Source organism: Eptatretus burgeri, chromosome 3, assembly GCF_056783735.1.
Source record: "Eptatretus burgeri isolate ZD-2024b chromosome 3, Ebu_testis_v1, whole genome shotgun sequence".
Lineage (NCBI taxonomy): Eukaryota > Metazoa > Chordata > Myxini > Myxiniformes > Myxinidae > Eptatretus > Eptatretus burgeri.
Genome location: NC_140963.1, coordinates 5,069,427 through 5,090,389, shown reverse-complemented (window position 1 = coordinate 5,090,389; position 20,963 = coordinate 5,069,427). Strand labels below are relative to the sequence as shown.

General features: G+C 39.3%; 1 protein-coding gene and 1 pseudogene across 2 annotated transcripts in view; one reads left to right on the top strand and one right to left on the bottom strand.

Annotated features, from left to right (window-relative positions):
• The window catches only part of LOC147029322 (C1q-related factor-like), a 97,701-nt gene that overhangs the window by 41,676 nt on the left and 35,062 nt on the right, over positions 1 to 20,963 (top strand). The gene's annotated exons all lie outside the window — the stretch shown is intronic.
• Positions 9,215 to 10,482, bottom strand: LOC147029323 (uncharacterized; annotated as a pseudogene).

Here is a 20,963-nt window from a genome sequence, read left to right as displayed (position 1 = left end):
GACAGGCAAGTCTGCTGCTTAATATTGGTGATTTGACTCAGATTTTTAAGTCACCATCAAGGATAAAGTGAGTGATTAGCACTTCTCCCTCTCTCACCCATTTCAGTCTCTGCCTCCTTTCGTTTTATTCCTTCCCCGAAGCCATCTTTTTACAAATTGAGACACATTTCAATTTATTTTGGCATTTCAGCTTTGGACAACCTTTACTTCGCATTGATTTTCCAACCGTGCATTGTAAACAATTTAGATACAACTCGAGGTTTTTTTTGACAATGCAGAAAGCAAGACATCATTTGTTTTTGAAGTTTTGTATTTTGAGGCTGAGCTCAGTATTTTTTTCATTTTAATCTTGAATATATTCATTTTTCAGATGTTATGGTAATACTTATATCATACCGACATGACTCAAAACTCTGTTTGTGTGTGTGTGTGTGTGTGTGTGTGTGTGTGTGTGTGTGTGTGTGTGTGTGTGTGTGTGTGTGTGTGTGTGTGTGTGTGTGTGTGTGTGTGTGTGTGTACGTACGTATAGTGGCCTTCAAAAGTATTCGCCACCATCTGAAGTTTTCACATTTTGATGCCACATGAGCTTATTACCTCCGACACCGAAGGTGGACAGAGGTTACGTTTTCACACCTGTCTGTTTGTCTGCTTGTTTGTTTGTGTGCAGGATATCTCAACAAGTTGTGGACAGATTCGGATGAAATTTGGTGGACAGGTTGGGTGTGTGACAAGGCCGAATTGATTAGATTTTGATGTAGATCCGGATCGCATAAAATAAAAGAACCAGGCCTACCTCAACCACAATTTAACTTTTCCAAACACAAACTTCTCGAATTGACCACGACCCTAGTGGATGACGTCACATGCTCCAGCAGATCAGCTCTAACCCAATTTTAAATCTACTCTAACCAATTGCACTGGCGAAATCCCCCCCCCCCCTTCCCCAACCAACTCCGGAGCACATATAGAGTCGCATGTGACCGAGTGGAGTATTCACATATAGTCACTCAACATTACAATGAAAACATTTTCACAATTGTAAGGCCATGACTTTAAAATTAACTGCATGATGTGGTCATCGAACTGGTCAGCGAGGCGGTCCTCCAATGAGGCAGGTCTATGGTTACTGTCGTGTAAAAACAAAGTCTCATCTTGATTGGAAACCCTGGGCTCCCCATCTATCTCCCCCCCCCCCACAAGCATGACAACAGCGCCCTTTGGCTGCATCCTTGGTTGAGGGGTCACCTCACCTTGCCTGATTTGCTAAGAGGACACGTACAAATTACACCTTCCTATCTAAATACCAATGTCGACCACATCACCCCTCATGATATACATAAGAACAGAACAACTACACTCGAATGGGTCCTTGGTTACCAAAAAAATTTCTAACCGACGATGGTATACAGACCATGCTAATTTAACATGCTACCTAATTTGTATCCCCCTCCAACGTCAGACCCCCTAACTGTGTCGAGTACGTACAAGCCAAATCGTGACCTATAACAGCCATTGCTGCACAATTGGTGGCCAACATACGTCGTCTGTCACACGAGGGCATTGTCTATTGCTTTACCATGGCACGATGAGGACGCTGTTTTGCGTTTGGGAATAAAGATGATTAAAATCAGCTTTCCAACTTGCAATAACGCCATGACGTCACCATCATGCTTTGCAACACTGCAACCCCGAGGGGGCCTGCCCTAACCTCACGTTCTCCCCGTCCAAAGGGGGGAAAAAAGGTGTTAAAGGGTGTCACTGTATTGCCTTACTGTTGTCATACGTGCCATGCCAGGATGAGGAAAATCATTGACTCACTCTGTCATATTGAATCTGTCATTCAATTGAGAAATGGTTGCTGGGTGAACATTTAACCAGCAACAAGTCTTTGTGACATTCCAGCATCCGGCATTCCAATTGCCTGGTTCCTCTCAACATTGGTCAATCTTGGCATTTTGCAGATGTGTCCTAAAACATCATTGCATGTTTCTTTAATATGATTTGTGTGCCCACGATGCATGTGCAAAACAAAATCCTTGCCTTGCGGCGACGTCTAAAAGTGAATCAAAGTATTGTATTTTAGGGTACAAATTCATCAATTTGGAAACAAACCAGACTTGAACCCCGTCCCTGTGAAGTGTACAAGATACACTGTGTATTTCAAAACCAACTGGAGTAGAAACATTAAACCTCTTGTGCCAAAAGAGAAGCCTTTCAGAGAAAAGTACTTATTACTAAATACAACAAATGACATAGCAGAGATAACAGAAGATTCGGATGATACCTGCAAGTAAAGAAGGATACATTTTAATTCAAAAATATCAAACACATGAAACATATATGTCATTCAGCGCACTGTTACTTTTGAAATGCCCTGTATATTAATAACAATGGCCTGATAGGATGGCCTTGAGGTACGCACACTCACCTCGAAGCTGTCGAGCCTTGGTATAAACTGTCATCCCGGTGTTTCATGGGTCAGGTGATTCATCAATATGTGTGCCACCCTTTGGATGGATGTTAAACTGAGTGGCCTGTCTGCTAGCATTCGTTGGTGGACCTTAAATATCTCATGGTGTCCTTCACGAAGAGTAGGCGAGCTATTGCTGGCACTACGAACAAATTACAAATTCCTGCCCCAACATACAGAGAGCATTGGCTGTGGGCATAGCTGTGCCGCTGATGCCACGATGCTACTCCACAGCCTTGCGCTGCATAAGAAGGAAGATCAATAACAATAACCACTGACAATAGAAGGTCAATTTCTTTTTTTCACCGAACTAGGTGTCACGATTTTAATGCGCCCGAGTATATTATATACTCACAAATACAACCGTCACTTTGCTGACGGTAATACTAAAGGGGGGACGGAGAAAAAGAGGGGGGATAGGGAGAGATGCGTGCGGGAGAGAGAGCAAGGATGGGTGGGGGAAGGGAAGACGATGTGAGGTGAGAGGAAGGGAAGGCAGACGTGCGGTGAAACGTTAATTATGATTCAGACCGTCTCATCAAAATGATTCTGCATAAAATAACAGCGAAGATTGAAACAAAACAAGATCTGAAATCTATATTCTAACGCTCATCCTATAAAAACACGGGGCGGAGACAAACTCCTGTCCAGACACAAACACCACCCGGATGCGTCGGGAGACAAACACTGCTCAGACACCTCCGGAGAAAAATACCGTCCAGATATAAGCACCATCTGGACATGTCGAGAGGGAGAGAGGGGTGGGGGTAGGGGAGTTCACAGAAAGAACATGTTATGCTTTATGTACAACAACAAGAACACACACACACACACATATATCGGCAATTTTTCGGGAATCGGCAGGTTGGAGTCAGTGTGTTTACAGACTCCTACTTACTGTATACAACCCAGAAACCTTGAGTAGCTTTCACCGAAAAACAACGTGACATTGATGTAGACATTTCAGGGATAAGTTCACAAACATTAATCTTTATAAACAGCTGCATTTGACGGGTGGAAAAATAATTTGGCTCGGTAATTGAGAAAACAAGTCAGTATGGAAAATGACTCGGAAATCGGATGTTATTTCACAACCACTCGCTCAGGGTGAAGGAGCACGGACCACTCGCTCAGGGTGAAGGAGCATGGACCAATCGCTCAGGGCAACCGATCACGGACCAATCGCTCAGGGCAGCAGAACACGGACCACTCTCTCAGGGCGACGGGGCATGGACCACTCGCTCAGGGCGACGGGGCACGGACCACTTGCTCAGGGCGATGGGGCATGGACCACTCACTCAGAGCAACCGAGCACGGACCACTCGCTCAGGGTGATAGAGCACAGACCACTCGCTCAGGGTGACGGAGCACGGACCACTCGCTCAGGGCGACGGAGCACGGACCACTCGCTCAGGGCGACGGGGCACGGACCACTCACTCAGAGCAACCGAGCACAGACCACTCGCTCAGGGTGATGGAGCACAGACCACTCGCTCAGGGTGACGGAGCACAGACCACTCGCTCAGGGCGACGGAGCACGGACCACTCGCTCAGAGCGACGGAGCAAGAACTAAGCTCTGGGAGGCGGAACATGGATCACTTGCTCAGGGTGGCGGAGCATGGCAAAAGCGTCTGCAGAGAGGGAATGATTCACTCTGAGTGACGTGGCATGGCAAAAGCATCTGCAGAGAGGGAACGATTCTCTCCGAGCGATGTAGTATTGCAAAAGCATCCGCAGAGAGTGAACGATTCACTCCGAGTGATGTGGTATTGCAAAAGCGTCCGCAGAGAGTGAATGATTCGCTCAGAGTGACATGGAACGGCAAAAGCATCCGCAGAGAGTGAATGATTCGCTCAGAATGACATAGCGTGATACCACTGTCGACAATGGGCACTCAGCAAGTGACTTGTACACTCAAGTAAGCACTCCAATTAAATGGTTGATAAGGAACGGTTGGCCAGGCTGTCGCTGCACACCACAAAGGACCCTTTTAACTTTAAAGCCCATCTTCACCGCGCACACAGCAGTTGATGAAATTAAATGACTTCATCCACAAAAGAGTTGCAGCTTAATGCAGAACAACTCTGGAGACATCGCAAAATTCAATCGCCCGTGAAATAAACATTGCATAGCAGAAAATGCGCCATTTTGCCTGCTCGTCTGTGCACGTGTCACGTGGTACATCGGCTCTAGGTCCGTGCAAACGTTATAACTTTATTTTAAAGCACCTGTTTTTTTGTTTTTTACCAGATTTGCTTTGATTCTCTGTAGAGCACATCGCGAAACATCCAAAAATATAGACACAGATCTGGCACACGCTATGTATAGGCAGTCCCTCTGGGGGACAGGTCGCGAGGTCGAGTAGTGAATGCATTAAATCAAACAGCTCAATGAAGCTGATTCTGTGAAATAAACATTGCAGAAAATCCGCCATTTTGCCTGCTTGTTTGTGCACGTGTCATGTGGTACATCGGTTTGAGGTCCAAGCAAAAGTTATCACTTTTTTTGTAAACGTCTGTTTTTTAGGAGATTTGCTTTGATCATCTGTAGAGCACCTCACGAAACCTCCGAAAATGTAGACAGATCTGGCAGACACTATAGATAGGCAGTCCCTCCGGGGGACAGGATGTGAGGTCTTGCAGTGAATGCATTAAATCATACAGCTCAATGAAGCTGGTTAATTTTGTTACGTTCCTAAAAAAATTTGTTCACTCAATATAATTCTCCAAATAGTAGAAAAAGATAAGTTTAATGCTTTGGAAATTATACATTTTCTTGTGTATGTATGGAGGAGGGAACATAGCCTTGCTTGCTTATAGTAAATAGTGATATCGGCTTCATTATAAGACGCATTATTTCTTTAAATTATCAGATTTCACAACAGATGTTGACACTTATTTAATCCGGATGATATCCGATCCTCAAAACCAAAATAATATTTCGATGATATACTTTAATCAGCCTATGAGAGTGGATCATGGAAAATCATATCATATAATGCATGAAATTTCTCCAAGCTCCTAATTTTAAAACTGCAGCACTTACAAAAGCGATGCACATAATGATTTGTAGCCATGAAGAGCACACATTCGCTATGAATGAGGAAAGTGAAAAAAGAAATTATCTGTAAGAAATCATTGCAGCTTATTCCAAGTCAAGGCATGGTTGAGCAGGTCAAAAAAACATGGCGGCTTCAAACCCCAGCGAGGTTACCCAGGAAACGTCTTAAGAGCCCAGACAGCGAGGTGGCCGAGGATCATGAAGGATTCAATAAAATAATGCTGTTAATTATCTTCAAAAGGGGTGTTTAAATTCACCTAAACACCCAATTTTCACTCTTGCACTTCCTTGGAATTTTCTTAGTATGCATGCAAACTTTCACACTGCTGGGTTTTATAGTTTTGGAGTTATGGAGGAGACACACACACACACACACACACACACACACACACACAGACACATATATTGCCTTTCATAAGCTTAGATTCTTTGGCACAACCTCATGACAATATGTCTAAGACCAATGCAAATGTAGCTTCACATACAAGTGCAGAGTGTACGAAATATTTTTGAATGCATCAATTTATGAAGTCTCCATGTAGGTGTTGAGAATGATGATAATTTCACAATAAAATTATTGCAAAAAACAATATTGTGCGTTTTACAAAAATAACAAGTAAAAGAGCAGTCAGATTGCAGAACCTCACCAGGCCTTGTTTTGTGTGGTGTTTCTGTAGTTTTGTGTCGTGTATTTTGTGTGGTGTTTATACACTGGTGTGTTACGTAATTAACAAGTAAAAAAGACACAAAATGTCATCGCCCCTGTTGTTTGAGCAATTTTGCTGTCGGGAGTTAAAGGGCTAGCCCATATTTATGTACAACTAAAATGGCCACCAGTCTACCAGTCAGCCATCATTGATCAGATCACAAAATAAAGTGAGGAGCATGTGTATGACATCATGTACTGTGCTTGTGCCAAGTTTGAACAAAATCGGACCATGCATGTCTGAAAAATGGCTGGGGACACATTTAAGTAACAAAATGGCCATCAGTCGGCCATCTTGGATCTGATCTCGAAAAAAATGACAATGACGTGAAAGTGTAAGCTATCATTCTTTATCTGCGTGCCAAGTTTGAACATCAGTAAATGCACGTCTGATAATTGGTTTGAGGACGTGTTCAACATCGGTTTTTTTTACAACTAAAATGGCCACCAGTCGGCCATCTTGGATCTGATCTTGAAAAGAAATGCTGTGTATATGTAAACCATCAGTCTTTGTTTGTGTGCCTAGTTTGAACAACATTGGTTAATGCACGTCCGAGAAATGGTTGAGGACGTGTTCGACACGAGGTTTTTTTTTTTTTTGTTACAACTGAAATGGCCGCCAGTCGGCAATCTTGGATCTGATGTCAAAAAAAAATAACGTGCATCTGTATACCATCATGTGTTGCCTTTGTGCCAAGTATAAAGAAAATCAGTCCATACATGTCTGAGATATGGTTGTGGACGCACACACACACGGACACAAAAATCGAGACCAAATCCATTAGCCCCTGTTTCGGACGAAGTGCAACTGGGGCTAATAACAGACATAACTAGAACTGCCACTTTATAACTGCTGGCAGTGATGACCGGGTACCAAGAAGTCCCGCTTTGATCAGACACCTGACCCTGACCTATGACATTTATTAACCCACGTTGGACTTTGTCCGAAACAGGGACATGGATTTGGTCTCAATTTTCGTGTCCATGCATGCGTGTGTGCGTGCGTCCGCAACCATATCTCAGACATGTATGGACCACTTTTATTCGTACTTGGCATAAAGACAACACGTGATGGTATACATATGTGCATCATTTATTGGCGACATCAAATCCCAGATGGCCGACTGGCAGCCACTGAAGTTGTAAAAAAAACAAACAATAAAAACCCAGTGTCAAATATGTCCTCAACCATTTCTCAGACATGCATTTACGGATCTTGTTCAAACTTGGCACATAGATAATGAATAACGGCTAACATAAGGTCGTCACTTTTTTCGAGATCACATCCAAGACGGCTGACTGGTGGCCATTTTCGTTGTAAAAAACCTGATGTTGAATACATCCACCATTTCTCGGACAAGCATTTACCGATGTTGTTCAAACTGGGCAAGCAGATATTAAATAATGGCTGACATATGCACATCATTGTTTTCGAGATCAGATCCAAGATGGCCGACTGGTGGACATTATTGTAAAATAGCCATAATTATTATTGGACATTATTGTAAAATTTGGATAAAATCACAAGCTGGTCCAACACTTGGAACATGTCTTTCAAACCTGACAAATCTCAAACTCTCACTATGTCTCTACAAAAGAACTGTCAAGAAAACACCCCGTCTACTTTCTCAACAATACTCTTGAAGAAGTCCTTCCATTCAAGCTTTTGCGCCTCACTATCTGCCATGATCTTAACAGGGAAAGCCACATTTTCAAGCCGGCCTCCAAAGCCATTTGCCGACTCGGCATCCAACGTTGTGCAATGGCCTTCCTTGGCACACCTGAGATCCTGACCATGGACAAAGCTTTCATCCACAGCCTGATGGAGCAATACTCTCCCGTCTGGGCTGGTGCTCCTGCCTCTCACCTTTCTCGGCTTCATGCTGTGGAAACCAAGGCATTTAGGATCATTGGTATCTGAGTCTTTGGGTCTCTCACTGTCTTAACGCAGGCAGGTCGGTAGTCTTTGTCTTCTCCCATCTCCTTTCTAGCTTTGTCCCCTCTGCTCTGTCTGTGATCAGCCCCCCCCCCCCCAATATTTCCGCAGGGCGTACATAGACAAGGCAAACCCAAGGAAAAACTAACATTTTTTCCAATCAAGGTTTTCTCAGTGGATTCATCATCCTGAACCCATACCATTTGATATTAGCTTGGGGGCCACCCAGAATTTTTCCTCAAATTCAAGATGGCGGCCAAAATCCAAAATTGACACCAAAATTACCTTTAGGAGATTTATACTGCCTCGTCGTGTTTCCTGTCAAGGTTTTTCCAGTGGTTCTGTCATCCTGAACATATATCCTTTGAGATTAGCTTGGGAGCCACCCAGGATTTGGCCTAAAATCCAAGATGGTCGCCAAAAATCAAAATGGCTGCGAAAATTAAATTAATTAGGTTTATACTGCCTTATAGTTTTTCCTGTCAAATTTTTCTCAGCAGTTCCGGCATACTGGACCTATAGCCTTTAAAATTAGCTTGAGGGCCACCCAGGATTTGACCTCAAATCCAAGATAGCCACCAAAATGTCCATCAAAATCATCTTAATTATATTCAAACTACCTCTGAGGTTTTCCTGTCAAAGTTTTCTCAGTGGTTCCGCCATTCCAAACCTGTGTCCTTTGTTATTAGCTTGGAGGGCAACCCAGGATTTGGCCTCAAATGCAAGGTAGCCACAAAAAACCAAAATGGCCACCAAAATTACCTCAAGATTGAATTAATAAGGGTTCTCTTCTCCTGTTGAATTAACTTTTTGTACCTAATATGGGGTTTATAATGGTAACGGAAATTGATTTGGGGGTCTAGAATACTCAACCGAGCTTTATTATCATGTAAATATGACATTCTCACTCAAAACAGGCCACAAAATGTAAATTGAGATAATATTAACCACATTTTCTGGTTATCCGACAGTTCAATTCACCAACAAAATGGGTGATACAAACACATAATTAAGATAGAACTGCAAGTCCAGAGTTAATGTTCATTCGCTATTATCCAAGTCTCTGTCCGTCTGTGAGTCAGATGAGTGGACTGCTCTAATACTGCCAGAAGAGGTAGCCGACTGCTCTTCAATGCTGTCGCTGTCACTTCCAGTACTCTCGTCCCCTCCTGTGCGGTCGTCTCCTTTGTCCTCACTCTGGCTGGGTCTCGTTCTTCTCTTCTTCTTTGGGGGCTGGGCCATGTCTCTCGTATCTTCTGTGTCTCCATCATAATTTATGTCATCTGTATGATCGGAAATGATTTGAATGCTTCGTCAAATTGATTTCGATAATATAAGGCTGTGAATTGTATTACTAAATGACAAACAACAAGTCTGAAACAGCAAATGGAAACCTTGCGTAGCTTTACTATAAATAAATGTTTACCTGGTGTTAACCTTCTTCTGCTGCTCGTCACCGAAAGGCTTGGTGGGAATTGGGGGCAGGTGAACCATATTGGCCGAATACCATCTTCCGTTTCTTCCCAACCTCTGTGTTTGATGGAAGGGTACTCAATATCTTGTTTTAGACATTGCTACCAGATGAAAACTTGTAAATCACTCCTCTTGAGGTGTTCATTGGTGCTACTCTCATCTGGCAAGATACTTGAACTGGATTTCACTTTCTGCTTGTCATACATTCTGATCCTTGTTCTCACATACTCTTCATGTTCGCTTCCAGCATACATGCAGGTTCTAAAGAAAGTCTTAGCATCGGCGATGTCTTCAGCTGAAGTGCACGATGTGCCAAGTTGCGAGAGGAGTTGGAACTTTCCCAGTTTCTTCGTCTTCTTCAGTGGTTTTACTTTACCAACACCAAATGGAAAAGAGGTATCGCACTTTGTAATGCTGTGATAGGCAGGAAGTGCTTGACACATTTCGTCACCAAATCGGTCAGTTTGAGCTTTGACGCTTACATACCTCTCATGGTCAATCTTCATCATCCAGTCTTGTAATGGTTTAATGACAGAATAAGCATGGGTCAGGAGAACAAAGACATCTGTATCTGTTGCCCTGGCAATTACAGGATCTGTTGACTTGGATGCATGGAGGATGAGGCTGGTGTCAGCTTCGTGGTGGATGCAGGAGTCAAGCATCTCGATTTTAAGTTGCGTTATTAACCAGGTATTATATTCCTCTGTCACAGTTCGTGGAACTTTCAGCTTGGATCTCACAACATCGGTCTTGTAGTAATTGACGAGAAATATAATCAGTTCTGTCTTATTTTCTGAGTTTCGCAGAAACGAGTCCCAATCTTTCCCTTTAGGCATGTCCTATTCAGAGCTTTATGATGCGAGTTCTTCTTCCAGGTGTGCCACGGCGACGTTGAGTGAGCTCCTTCGTTGTGGCTGTACTGTATGAATCAAATATGATTCGCAGTTGCTGCGGTTTGGAGTCACTTGCTGGCAAGCAAAATTTCAACAGGGCTGCTGCATATTTTCCCCAAGTTTGCTGAGTAGGAACAAATTTCACAGCCACTAAACCCTGCGTTCCGAGAAAGGAACATTCTGGGGGACAAATAAGACGAAATATCAATGTTGAGGTAATTTTGGTGGCCATTTTGGTTTTTCGTGGCCATCTTGCATTTGAGGCCAAATCCTGGGTGCCCTCCAAACTAATAACAAAGGACATAGGTTTGCAATGGCAGAACCATTGAGAAAACTTTGACAGGAAAACCTAAGAGGTAGTTTGAATATAATTAAGATGATTTTGACGGCCATTTTGGCAGCTATCTTGGATTTGAGGTCAAATCCTGGGTGGCCCTCAAGCTAATCTCAAAGGATACATGTTCAGAATGAAAGAACCGCTGAAAAACCCTCGACAGGAAACACTACGAGGCAGTATAAATCTCCTAAAGGTAATTTTGGCAGCAATTTTGGATATTGGCCACCATCTTGAATTTGAGGCAAAATTCTGGGTGGCCCCCAAGCTAATATCAAATGGTTTGGGTTCAGGATGATGAATCCACTGAGAAAACCTTGATTGGAAAAAATGTTAGTTTTTCCTTGGGTTCGCCCTGTCTAACAAGGTCCGCCAGCATCACTCTTCTGGTAAAACTAACAAAATGAAGAATCATTGCTCACCTTCATTCTTTCATTTCTCTTTTTTCCTGCCTTTGGAACAAACTCCCACAGCTCTTCAATCCTACTCTTCCCTCCAGGTCTTCAAAACAGCTGTTCACCACCACCACCTTCTATCTTCCCCCATCCTAAACCACAATCTTTTCTACCCCTGCTAATCCACCCCAAACCCACCTCCTTCAAATTCTCTGCTTTCCTTCGTGAAAATCCCGGTCGTGTCCATATTGTTTACCCCGTGTACCCCACCCCATCCCTCTCCCTTCCACAGATCTCCTGATGTCCCCGATCCCCACTGTTTTGTGCTTCCCTCTTCCCCGCCCCTCTTGTCTCCTGCTCACCTTGTTATACGTTCTGTGTATTTGCTCTTATACGAGCCTCGATATTGTATATAAAAAATAAAATAAAAAATAAAAGAAACCCCGATGTTGAACACATCCTCACCCATATCTCGGACCTGCATTTACCAATGTTGCTCAAACTTGGCACACATAATGAATGATGGCTTACATATGCCCGTAAGTTTTTTTTCATCATCAGATCCAACATGGCGACTGGTGGACATTTTAGTTGTAAAAACCCCGATGTTGACCACGTCCTCAACTATTTCTCGGACTTGCATTGACTGACGTTTTTCAAACTTGACACACAGACAAGGAATGATGGCTTATAAAGGCATGTCCTTTTTTGTGAGATCAGATGATCCAAGATGGCTGACTGGTGACCATTTTGTTAAACATGTCCCCAACCATTTCTCAGACATGCATTGTCCGATTTTTTTCAAACTTGGCAGACACACAGTACATGAGGGCCTATACTTGCGCTTCACTTTATTTTGCAATCCAATTAAGGATGGCCGACTAGTAGACTGGCAGCCATTTTAGTTGTACATAAATATGTGCTCGCTCTTTAACTCCACACAACAAAATTACTAAAACAATGGGGGCTATGATATTTTATGCCTTATTCACTTGTTCCACAAAGTATTTAAAACCAACAAAGCAGTGATTTAAAATGTGGTGTATTAAAACCAACAAAGCAGTGATTTAAAATGCGGTATATTAAAAACAACAATGCAGTGAATCAAAACGTGGTATATTAAAAACAGCAAAGCAGTGAATTAAAACATGGTATATTAAAAACAACAAAGCAGTGAATTAAAGCGTGCTATATAATAAAACCAACGAAGCAGTGAATCAAAACGTGGTATATTAAAAATAGCAAAGCAGTGAATTAAATCTTGGTACATTAAAACCAACAAGGCAGCGTATTAAAACGTGGTATTATAAAAACAACAAAGTGGTGAATTGATATGTGGTGTATTAAAACCAACAAAGCAGTGGTTTCAAACATGGTATAATAAAACAACAAAGCAGGGGATTAAAACTTCGTATACTTAAAACAACAAAGCAATGAATTAAAACGTCTTCTATTAAAAACAACAAAGCGGTGAATCAAAACCTGATACAGGGTGGGGCATTTATATCTGACGGTTATATTTTCCTTCTAACTTTTTTGTTTCTAAACCAAATAAAATAAAATTTCTATACAACATAGGCACATACTTCACGTTTTAAAAATCAATTTTGATTCTTTATTTATTAAAAATTACATCAGACAAATGGGCCCCATTCGAATTCATGCATTCACGACAGCGGATCATCATATTGTTCATTACCGCAAGCAATGTCTCAATCAATAGAGCGGATGGTTGCAGTGATGTTTGCATTTAATTCATCGATCGATGTTGGATGTTCCTTATAAACTCTGCCCTTCAGAAATCCCCATAGGAAGAAATCTTCCAATCTGCCAAATCCTTAAATCTGCCAAACCAAAGTGTGCCTCATCTGTCATGATGACCTTGTTTATGAAATTGGCACGCTCATTGCATTTAAAAAAAATTTCCCCCGTGTGGGGGTGATGGTCATCTCTATAATACCACAAGTTCTCAATGTTCAGTTATGACCGAAGACTACTGTGCAGTTCTACTGCGCAGTTTGGTTAAAGGTGACTCGGCATTTTGGCGCACGCACACAAAATTATATTTTGAAAATAAATGCCGACGTTTACATTTCGGGTTTTGAAACTTTTGCACCTTCGGCGGAAAATGTATAAATATAAAAGGCTCATAATGTGTTTTATATTTATATTTAATTTCTCCTTCCTTCCTTCTTTGCGAATTGCATCGGCGTTTTTGGCCATCTTCCAGATCACGTGACGATCAAACGGGAAGGAAATTCAAAAATCTGTCCAGTTACATACAAGATAATATTTTTACTATCATGATCAATAAACAGTTGCCGAATATCTTGTAGAATGGCAGATGAGATAGGTTTTGAAAATTGTGATTTTTATAACTTACGTGACCTCGTCCCTGACCTTGAACCCAGCCATAAGTTATATCGTTGTGCAACACTCATCGACCTCAACCCACCTACTAAGTTTCATCAAGAACGGAAAGAAAAATTGTTGACGGACGGACGGATGTACGGACGGACGGACATTTGGTCCGGCTTTATTAGGTCATCTCAGTAGAGATGACTAAAAATTTAAAAAAAGAAAAATACCTAAAAATGCTCATTGCATTAAAAGTGCTGCATCATTAAAAACTTAAAAGTATTATCTGTAAAATAAAGAAAACAATAATTAGTTCTGCCAAGACTGCTTCCGGCTCGAAAGATTGCAAATATTTCAGATATAAATGCCCCACCCTATATAATAAAACCATTAAAGCATTGAGTTACAATGTGGAATAATAAATACAACAAAGCAGTGAATTAAAAAGTGGTGTATTAAAACCAACAAGGCGGTGAATTAAAACATGGTATCATAAATACAACAAAGCAGTGAATTAAAACATATATTATAAACAACAAAGCAGTGAATTAAAAGTTGGTATATTAAAGACAGCAAAGCGGTGAATTAAAACATGTTATATTAAAACCAACAAAGTGAATTAAAAGATGGTATGTTAAAGACAACAAACCGGTGAGTTAAAACGTGGTGTATTAAAAACAACAGAGCAGTGAATTAAAACGTGGTACATTAAAAACAACGAAGCGCTGAATTAAAACATGGTATATTAAAAACAACAAAGCAATGAATTAAAACATGGTATATTAAAAACAAGGAAGTGCTGAACTAAAATGTGGTCTATTAAAAAGAACAAAGCAGTGAATTAAAACATGGTATATTAGAAACAACAAAGCAGTGAAATAAAACATGGTATATTAAAAACAACGAAGCAGTGAATAAAAACGTGGTATATTAAAAACAACGAAGCAGTGAATTTAAATGTGGAAAATAAAAAACAACAGAGTGGTGAATTAAAACACGTTATATTAAAACCAACAAAGTGAATTAAAAGATGGTATGTTAAAGACAACAAACCGGTGAATTAAAACGTGGTGTATTAAAAACAACAGAGCAGTGAATTAAAACGTGGTACATTAAAAACAACGAAGCACTGAATTAAAACGTGGTATATTAAAAACAACAAAGCAGTGAATTATAACGTGGTATATTAAAACAATGAAGCGCTGGATTAAAACGTGGTATATTAAAAACAACAACGCAGTGAATTTAAACGTGGTATATTAAAAACAACAAAGCAGTGAATCAAAACATGGTATATTAAAACCAATGAAGCAGTGAATTAAAACGTGGTATATTAAAAACAACGAAGCAGTGAATTTAAACGTGGAAAATTAAAAACAACAAAGTGGTGAATGAAAACATGTTATATTAAAACCAACAAAGCGGTGAATTAAAAAGTGGTACATTAAAAACAACAAAGTGGTGAATTAAAACATGGTCCATTAAAAACACCAAAGCGGTGAAATAAAACGTGGTATGTTAAAAACAACAAAGTGGTGAATTAAAACATGGTCTATTAAAAAGAACAAAGCGATGAATTAAAACGTGGTATATTAAAAACAACGAGGCAGTGAGTTAAAACATGCTATTTTAAAACCAACAAGGAGAGTGAATTAAAACGTGGTATATTAAAAACAACAAAGCAGTGAATTAAAATGTGGTATGTCAAAAACAACGAAGCAGCGAATTAAAACATGGTATATTAAAAACAACAAAGTGGTGCATTAAAACATGTTATATTAAAACCAACAAAGCAGTGAATTAAAAGCTGGTGTGTTAAAGACAACAAAGCAGTGAATTAAAAAGTGGTACATTAAAGACAACAGAGCGATGAATTAAAATGTGGTATGTTAAAAACAACAAAGCGGTGAATTAAAACATGGTCTATTAAAAACAACAAAGCGGTGAATTAAAACGTGGTGTATTAAAACATTAAAAACAACGAAGCGGTGAATTAAAATGTGGTATATTAAAAACAACAAAGTGGTGAATTTAAACATGTTATATTAAAACCAACAAGGAAGTGAATTAAAAGTTGGTCTGTTGAAGACAACAAAGTGGTGAATTAAAACATGGTGCATTACAACCAACAAAGCAGTGAATTAAAATGTGGTATGTCAAAAACAACGAAGCAGTGAATTAAAACGTGGTGCATTACAACCAACAAAGCAGTGAATTAAAACGTGGTATATTAAAAACAACAAAGTGGTGCATTAAAACATGTTCTATTAAAACCAACAAAGCAGTGAATTATAAGCTGGTGTGTTAAAGACAATAAATTAGTGAATTAAAAAGTGGTATATTAAAAACAACAAAGCGGTGAATTAAAACGTGGTATGTTAAAAACAATAAAGGGGTGAATTAAAACATGGTCTATTAAAAACAGCAAAGCAGTGAATTAAAACATGGAATGTCAAAAACAACGAAGCAGTAAATTAAAATGTGGGATATTAAAAACAACAAAGTGGCGAATTAAAACATGTTATATTAAAACCAACAAGGAAGTGAATGAAAAGTTGGTATGTTAAATACAATAAAGCAGTGAATTAAAACGTGGCATTTTAAAAACAACAGAGCAAAGAATTAAAACGTGGTACATTAAAAACAACGAAGCGCTGAATTAAAACATGGTATATTAAAAACAACAACGCAGTGAATTAAAACCTGGGATATTAAAACCAACAAAGCAGTGAATTAAAACGTGGTATAATAAAAACAACGAAGCCTGAATTAAATTGTGGTCTATTAAAAACAACAAAGCAATGAATTAAAACGTTGTATATTAAAAACAACGAAGCAGTGAATAAAAACATGGTATATTAAAACCAACGAGCAGTGAATTAAAATGTGGAATATTAAAAACAACGAAGCAGTGAATTTAAACGTGGAAAATTAAAAACAACAAAGTAGTGAATTAAAACATGTTATATTATAACCAACAAAGATGCGAATTAAAAGTTGGTATGTTAAAGACAACAAACCGATGTATTAAAACGTGGTGTATTAAAAACAAGAGCAGTGAATTAAAATGTGGTAAATGAAAAACAATGATGCGCTGAATTAAAACGTGGTGCATTATAAACAACAAAGCAGTGAATTAAAGCGTGCTATATGATAAAACCAACGAAGCAGTGAATTAAAACGTGGTATATTAAAAACAACGAAGCAGTGAATTAAAACATGGTATATTAAAACCAACAAAGCAGTAAATTAAAACGTGGTATATTAACACCAACGAAGCAGTGAATTAAAACGTGGTATATTAAAAACAACAAAGCAGTGAATTGAAACGTGGTTTGTTAAAAAAACAACAAAGCGGTGAATTAAAACATGGTATATTAAAACCAACAAAGCAGTGAATGGAAACGTGATATATTAAAAACAACAAAGCTGTGGATTAAAACGTGGTATATTAAAACCAACGAAGCAGTGAATTAAAACGTGGTATATTAAAAACAACAAAGCAGTGAATTGAAATGTGGTATATTAAAAACTACAAAGCAGTGAATTAAAACATGGTATATTAAAACCAACGAAGCAGTGAATTAAAACGTGGTATATTAAAAACAACGAAGCAGTGAATTTAAATGTGGAAAATTAAACACAACAAAGTTGTGAATGAAAATATGTGATATTAAAACCAACAAAGAAGTAAATTAAAATTTAGTATGTTAAACACAACAAACTGGTGACTTAAAACGTGGTGTATTAAAAACAACAAAGCGGTGAATTAAAACATGTTAAATTAAAACCAACAATGAAGTGAATTAAAAGTTGGTGTGTTAAAGAGAAAGCAGTGAATTAAAACATGGCATATTAAAAATAACAGAGCAGTGAATTAAAATGTGGTTTATTAGAAACAAAAAGGTGTTGAATCTCAACATGGTATATTAAAAACAACAAGGCAGTGAATTAAAACGTGGTATATTAAAAACAAGGAAGCAGTGAATTAAAACGTGGTATATTATAAACAACAAAGCAGTGAATTGAAACGTGGTATTTAAAAACAACAAAACAGTGAATTAAAACATGGTATATTAAAACCAACGAAGCAGTGAATTAAAACGTGGTATATTAAAAACAACGAAGCAGTGAATTTAAATGTGGAAAATTAAAAACAACAAAGTGGTGAATGAAAATATGTTATATTAAAACCAACAAAGAAGTAAATTAAAATTTAGTATGTTAAACACAACAAACTGGTGACTTAAAACGTGGTGTATTAAAAACAACAAAGCGGTGAATTAAAACATGTTAAATTAAAACCAACAATGAAGTGAATTAAAAGTTGGTGTGTTAAAGAGAAAGCAGTGAATTAAAACATGGTGTCTTAAAAACAAACAACAGAGCAGTGAATTAAAATGCGGTTTATTAGAAACAAAAAGGTGGTGAATCTCAACATGGTATATTAAAAACAACAAGGCAGTGAATTAAAACGTGGTATATTAAAAACAAGGAAGCAGTGAATTAAAACGTGGTATATTATAAACAACAAAGCAGTGAGTCAAAACATGGTATATTAAAAACAACAAAGCAGTGAATTAAAATGTGGTATGTTGAAAACAACGAAGCAGTGAATTAAAACGTGGTGCATTACAACCAACAAAGCAGTGAATTAAAACGTGGTATAATAAGAACAACAAAGTGGTGCATTAAAACATGTTATATTAAAACCAACAAAGCAGTGAATTATAAGCTGGTGTGTTAAAGACAACAAAGTGGTGAATTAAAAAGTGGTATTTTAAAGACAACAGAGTGGTGAATTAAAACGTGCTATGTTAAAAACAACAAAGCATTGAATTAAAACATGGTATGTTAAAAACAACAAAGCGGTGAATTAAAACATGGTCCGTTAAAAACAACAAAGCAGTGAATTAAAACGTGGTGTATTAAAAACAACAAAGCAGTGAATTAAAATGTGGTATGTCAAAAACAACAAAGTGGTGCATGAAAACATGTTATATTAAAACCAACAAAGGAGTGAATTAAAAGCTGGTGAGGTAAAGACAACAAAGCGTTGAATTAAAAAGTGGTATGTTAAAAACAACAAAGCGGTGAAGTAAAACGTGGTATGTTAAAAACAACAAAGTGGTGAATTAAAACTTCTTCTTCTTCTTCTTCTTCTTCTTTCGGCTGCTCCCGTTAAGGGTCGCCACAGCGGATCATCCGCATGATCTGCATATTGATTTGGCACACGTTTTACGCCGGATGCCCTTCCTGACGCAACCCTGGTCGCCTCTTACGACACAGGGATATGGTACACCTATTTTAACCGGGGTATACACCGGCCCAGTACACTGGTACTCACTTCGCCGACCTCGGAAGGATGACAGGCTGAGTCAACCCCCTGGTGTATTAATTCAGTGGCCCAACGGGGCTTGAACTCAGGACCTTTTGGATCCCAAGCCGCTGCCCTAACCACTGCGCCAACACCGGGCTTCCCCGGTGAATTAAATTAAAAAGTGGTGAATTAAAACATGATCTATTAAAAACAAAGTGGTGATTTAAAACGTGGTATGTTAAAAACAAAGCGGTTTATTAAAATGTGGGATATTAAAAACAACAAAGCAGTGCATTAAAAAAAAACGGCATATTAAAAACAAAGCAGTGAATTAAAACATGTTATATTAAAACAAAAGAGTGAATTAAAACGTGGTGAATTAAAAACAATAAAGCAGTGAATGAAAACATGATATATTAAAAAAAAAAAAAGTGGTGCATTAAAACATGGTATATTTAATCATTAAAATTTTCTTTAATCCATCAAGTTTATCAAGATTCATATTGTCATATCGACGGGTCTGTCTGATGTCATCACGCCAGGAGCTCTTGCTTCTCATGAAGATCACTGAGCTTACCAAATTCACACTGTGTTCAATTAACTGTTCTTTACCCTTTCAAAACCCCACGGATCGCTCCAAAGCACGTCCGAACCAGGCGGCGCAACATGTGTGAAGCAAAAGGCAGAAAAACGTCTCTTATAATAAAAGGTTTATTTCAATGAAATATGACATGGTGATAGAAAAACAACAGAACCAGACAGATCTGGTACATAAGGACAAAAATGGGGAGGTGAGGTATGAAAATCCAAACTTATGTACAGTTGGAAATAAAACCTCACCCCTGATGGTTCCGTTTACTAGACTTGCACACAATGAACAATGGGGACAGGTGAGGACTTGTGGCTGGCACCAGCTCGTTGGGGCTCCAACACAATGGAGTGGTCGTGCGGGTCAGCAAGGCGTGGATGAAGTGCAGTACAGGGAGCGATGGACCTGCAGAAATGGCGATAAGGGAGGCGAGATGAGAGGGGCAACTCTTTCTTGGAGGGCGAAGCAAAGAGAGACCAAGATGCTGATGTCGTCGTGTGCAAAGTTCAAGTGCCATGTAGAGTGTGGCCATGGCCATCGCAAACTCTTAGACCGCCCCCATGTATGGCGAGTCCCTGTTATTGGCCGTCCACTGCTTGTGGGTGGGGTTATCTTCCATGCCGTCCTGTCCTGTGGAACGGTCCTGAACAAAATGTTCCACCTTACTCACAAGCTCTGAAGCAGACCTTGCTTCCATGGCTTGCACAGCAAGCCGGACAAAGAGTTCGTAATGGTCGTTCCTCCAAAAGTGCAATGTGTTTTCCAGTGTGCCTTTGGTGTTAAATTCCCGGTGCCACAAGACCTCACCTGGCTTTCCCTGATTTACAGGACGTTTCACACAACAAACCTATCCTACACTGTCTTAAAGTTAACACTCACTGCTTACTCAGTGCACTTTTTACAGAAAGACTTATTCTGCCATTTTCCCTGTTACAAGAGTAATCTAACATTCACAGACATGCAGACCATACTATTCTTACCACAATATAGCTATGGATATCCCCACCCCAACACACTTTTCCATGTTTCATGTAACAATATCATTTACACTGTAACAGTATCATGGAAGCTTAAATGCTACATATTATATGAACACCCCGAGCTAAAAGCTACATCAGAGTGGTGATCCGTTTGGGATTGCAACCCTCATCAAGGGACTGCTTCAGCAGAACCGATGCTCTATAGAGAGCATGGTGCTCAGATCATGCTAGATATGTTATTATCCAGAAAAAAAAAACAAGGGCTTGGACAAAGACAAAGGTGTTTCCCATACCTACTCTAATATTTTGGCCTGACCCAAAAATCTTACACAACACTTTTGATACAATACTATTACAACCTTGATCTTCTTTTTCTACCTTCGCATGCTAAATGTTTAGTTGAGCCTAAATATTCATATTCTAGCTTCTACCTAACTCTTCACTTTCA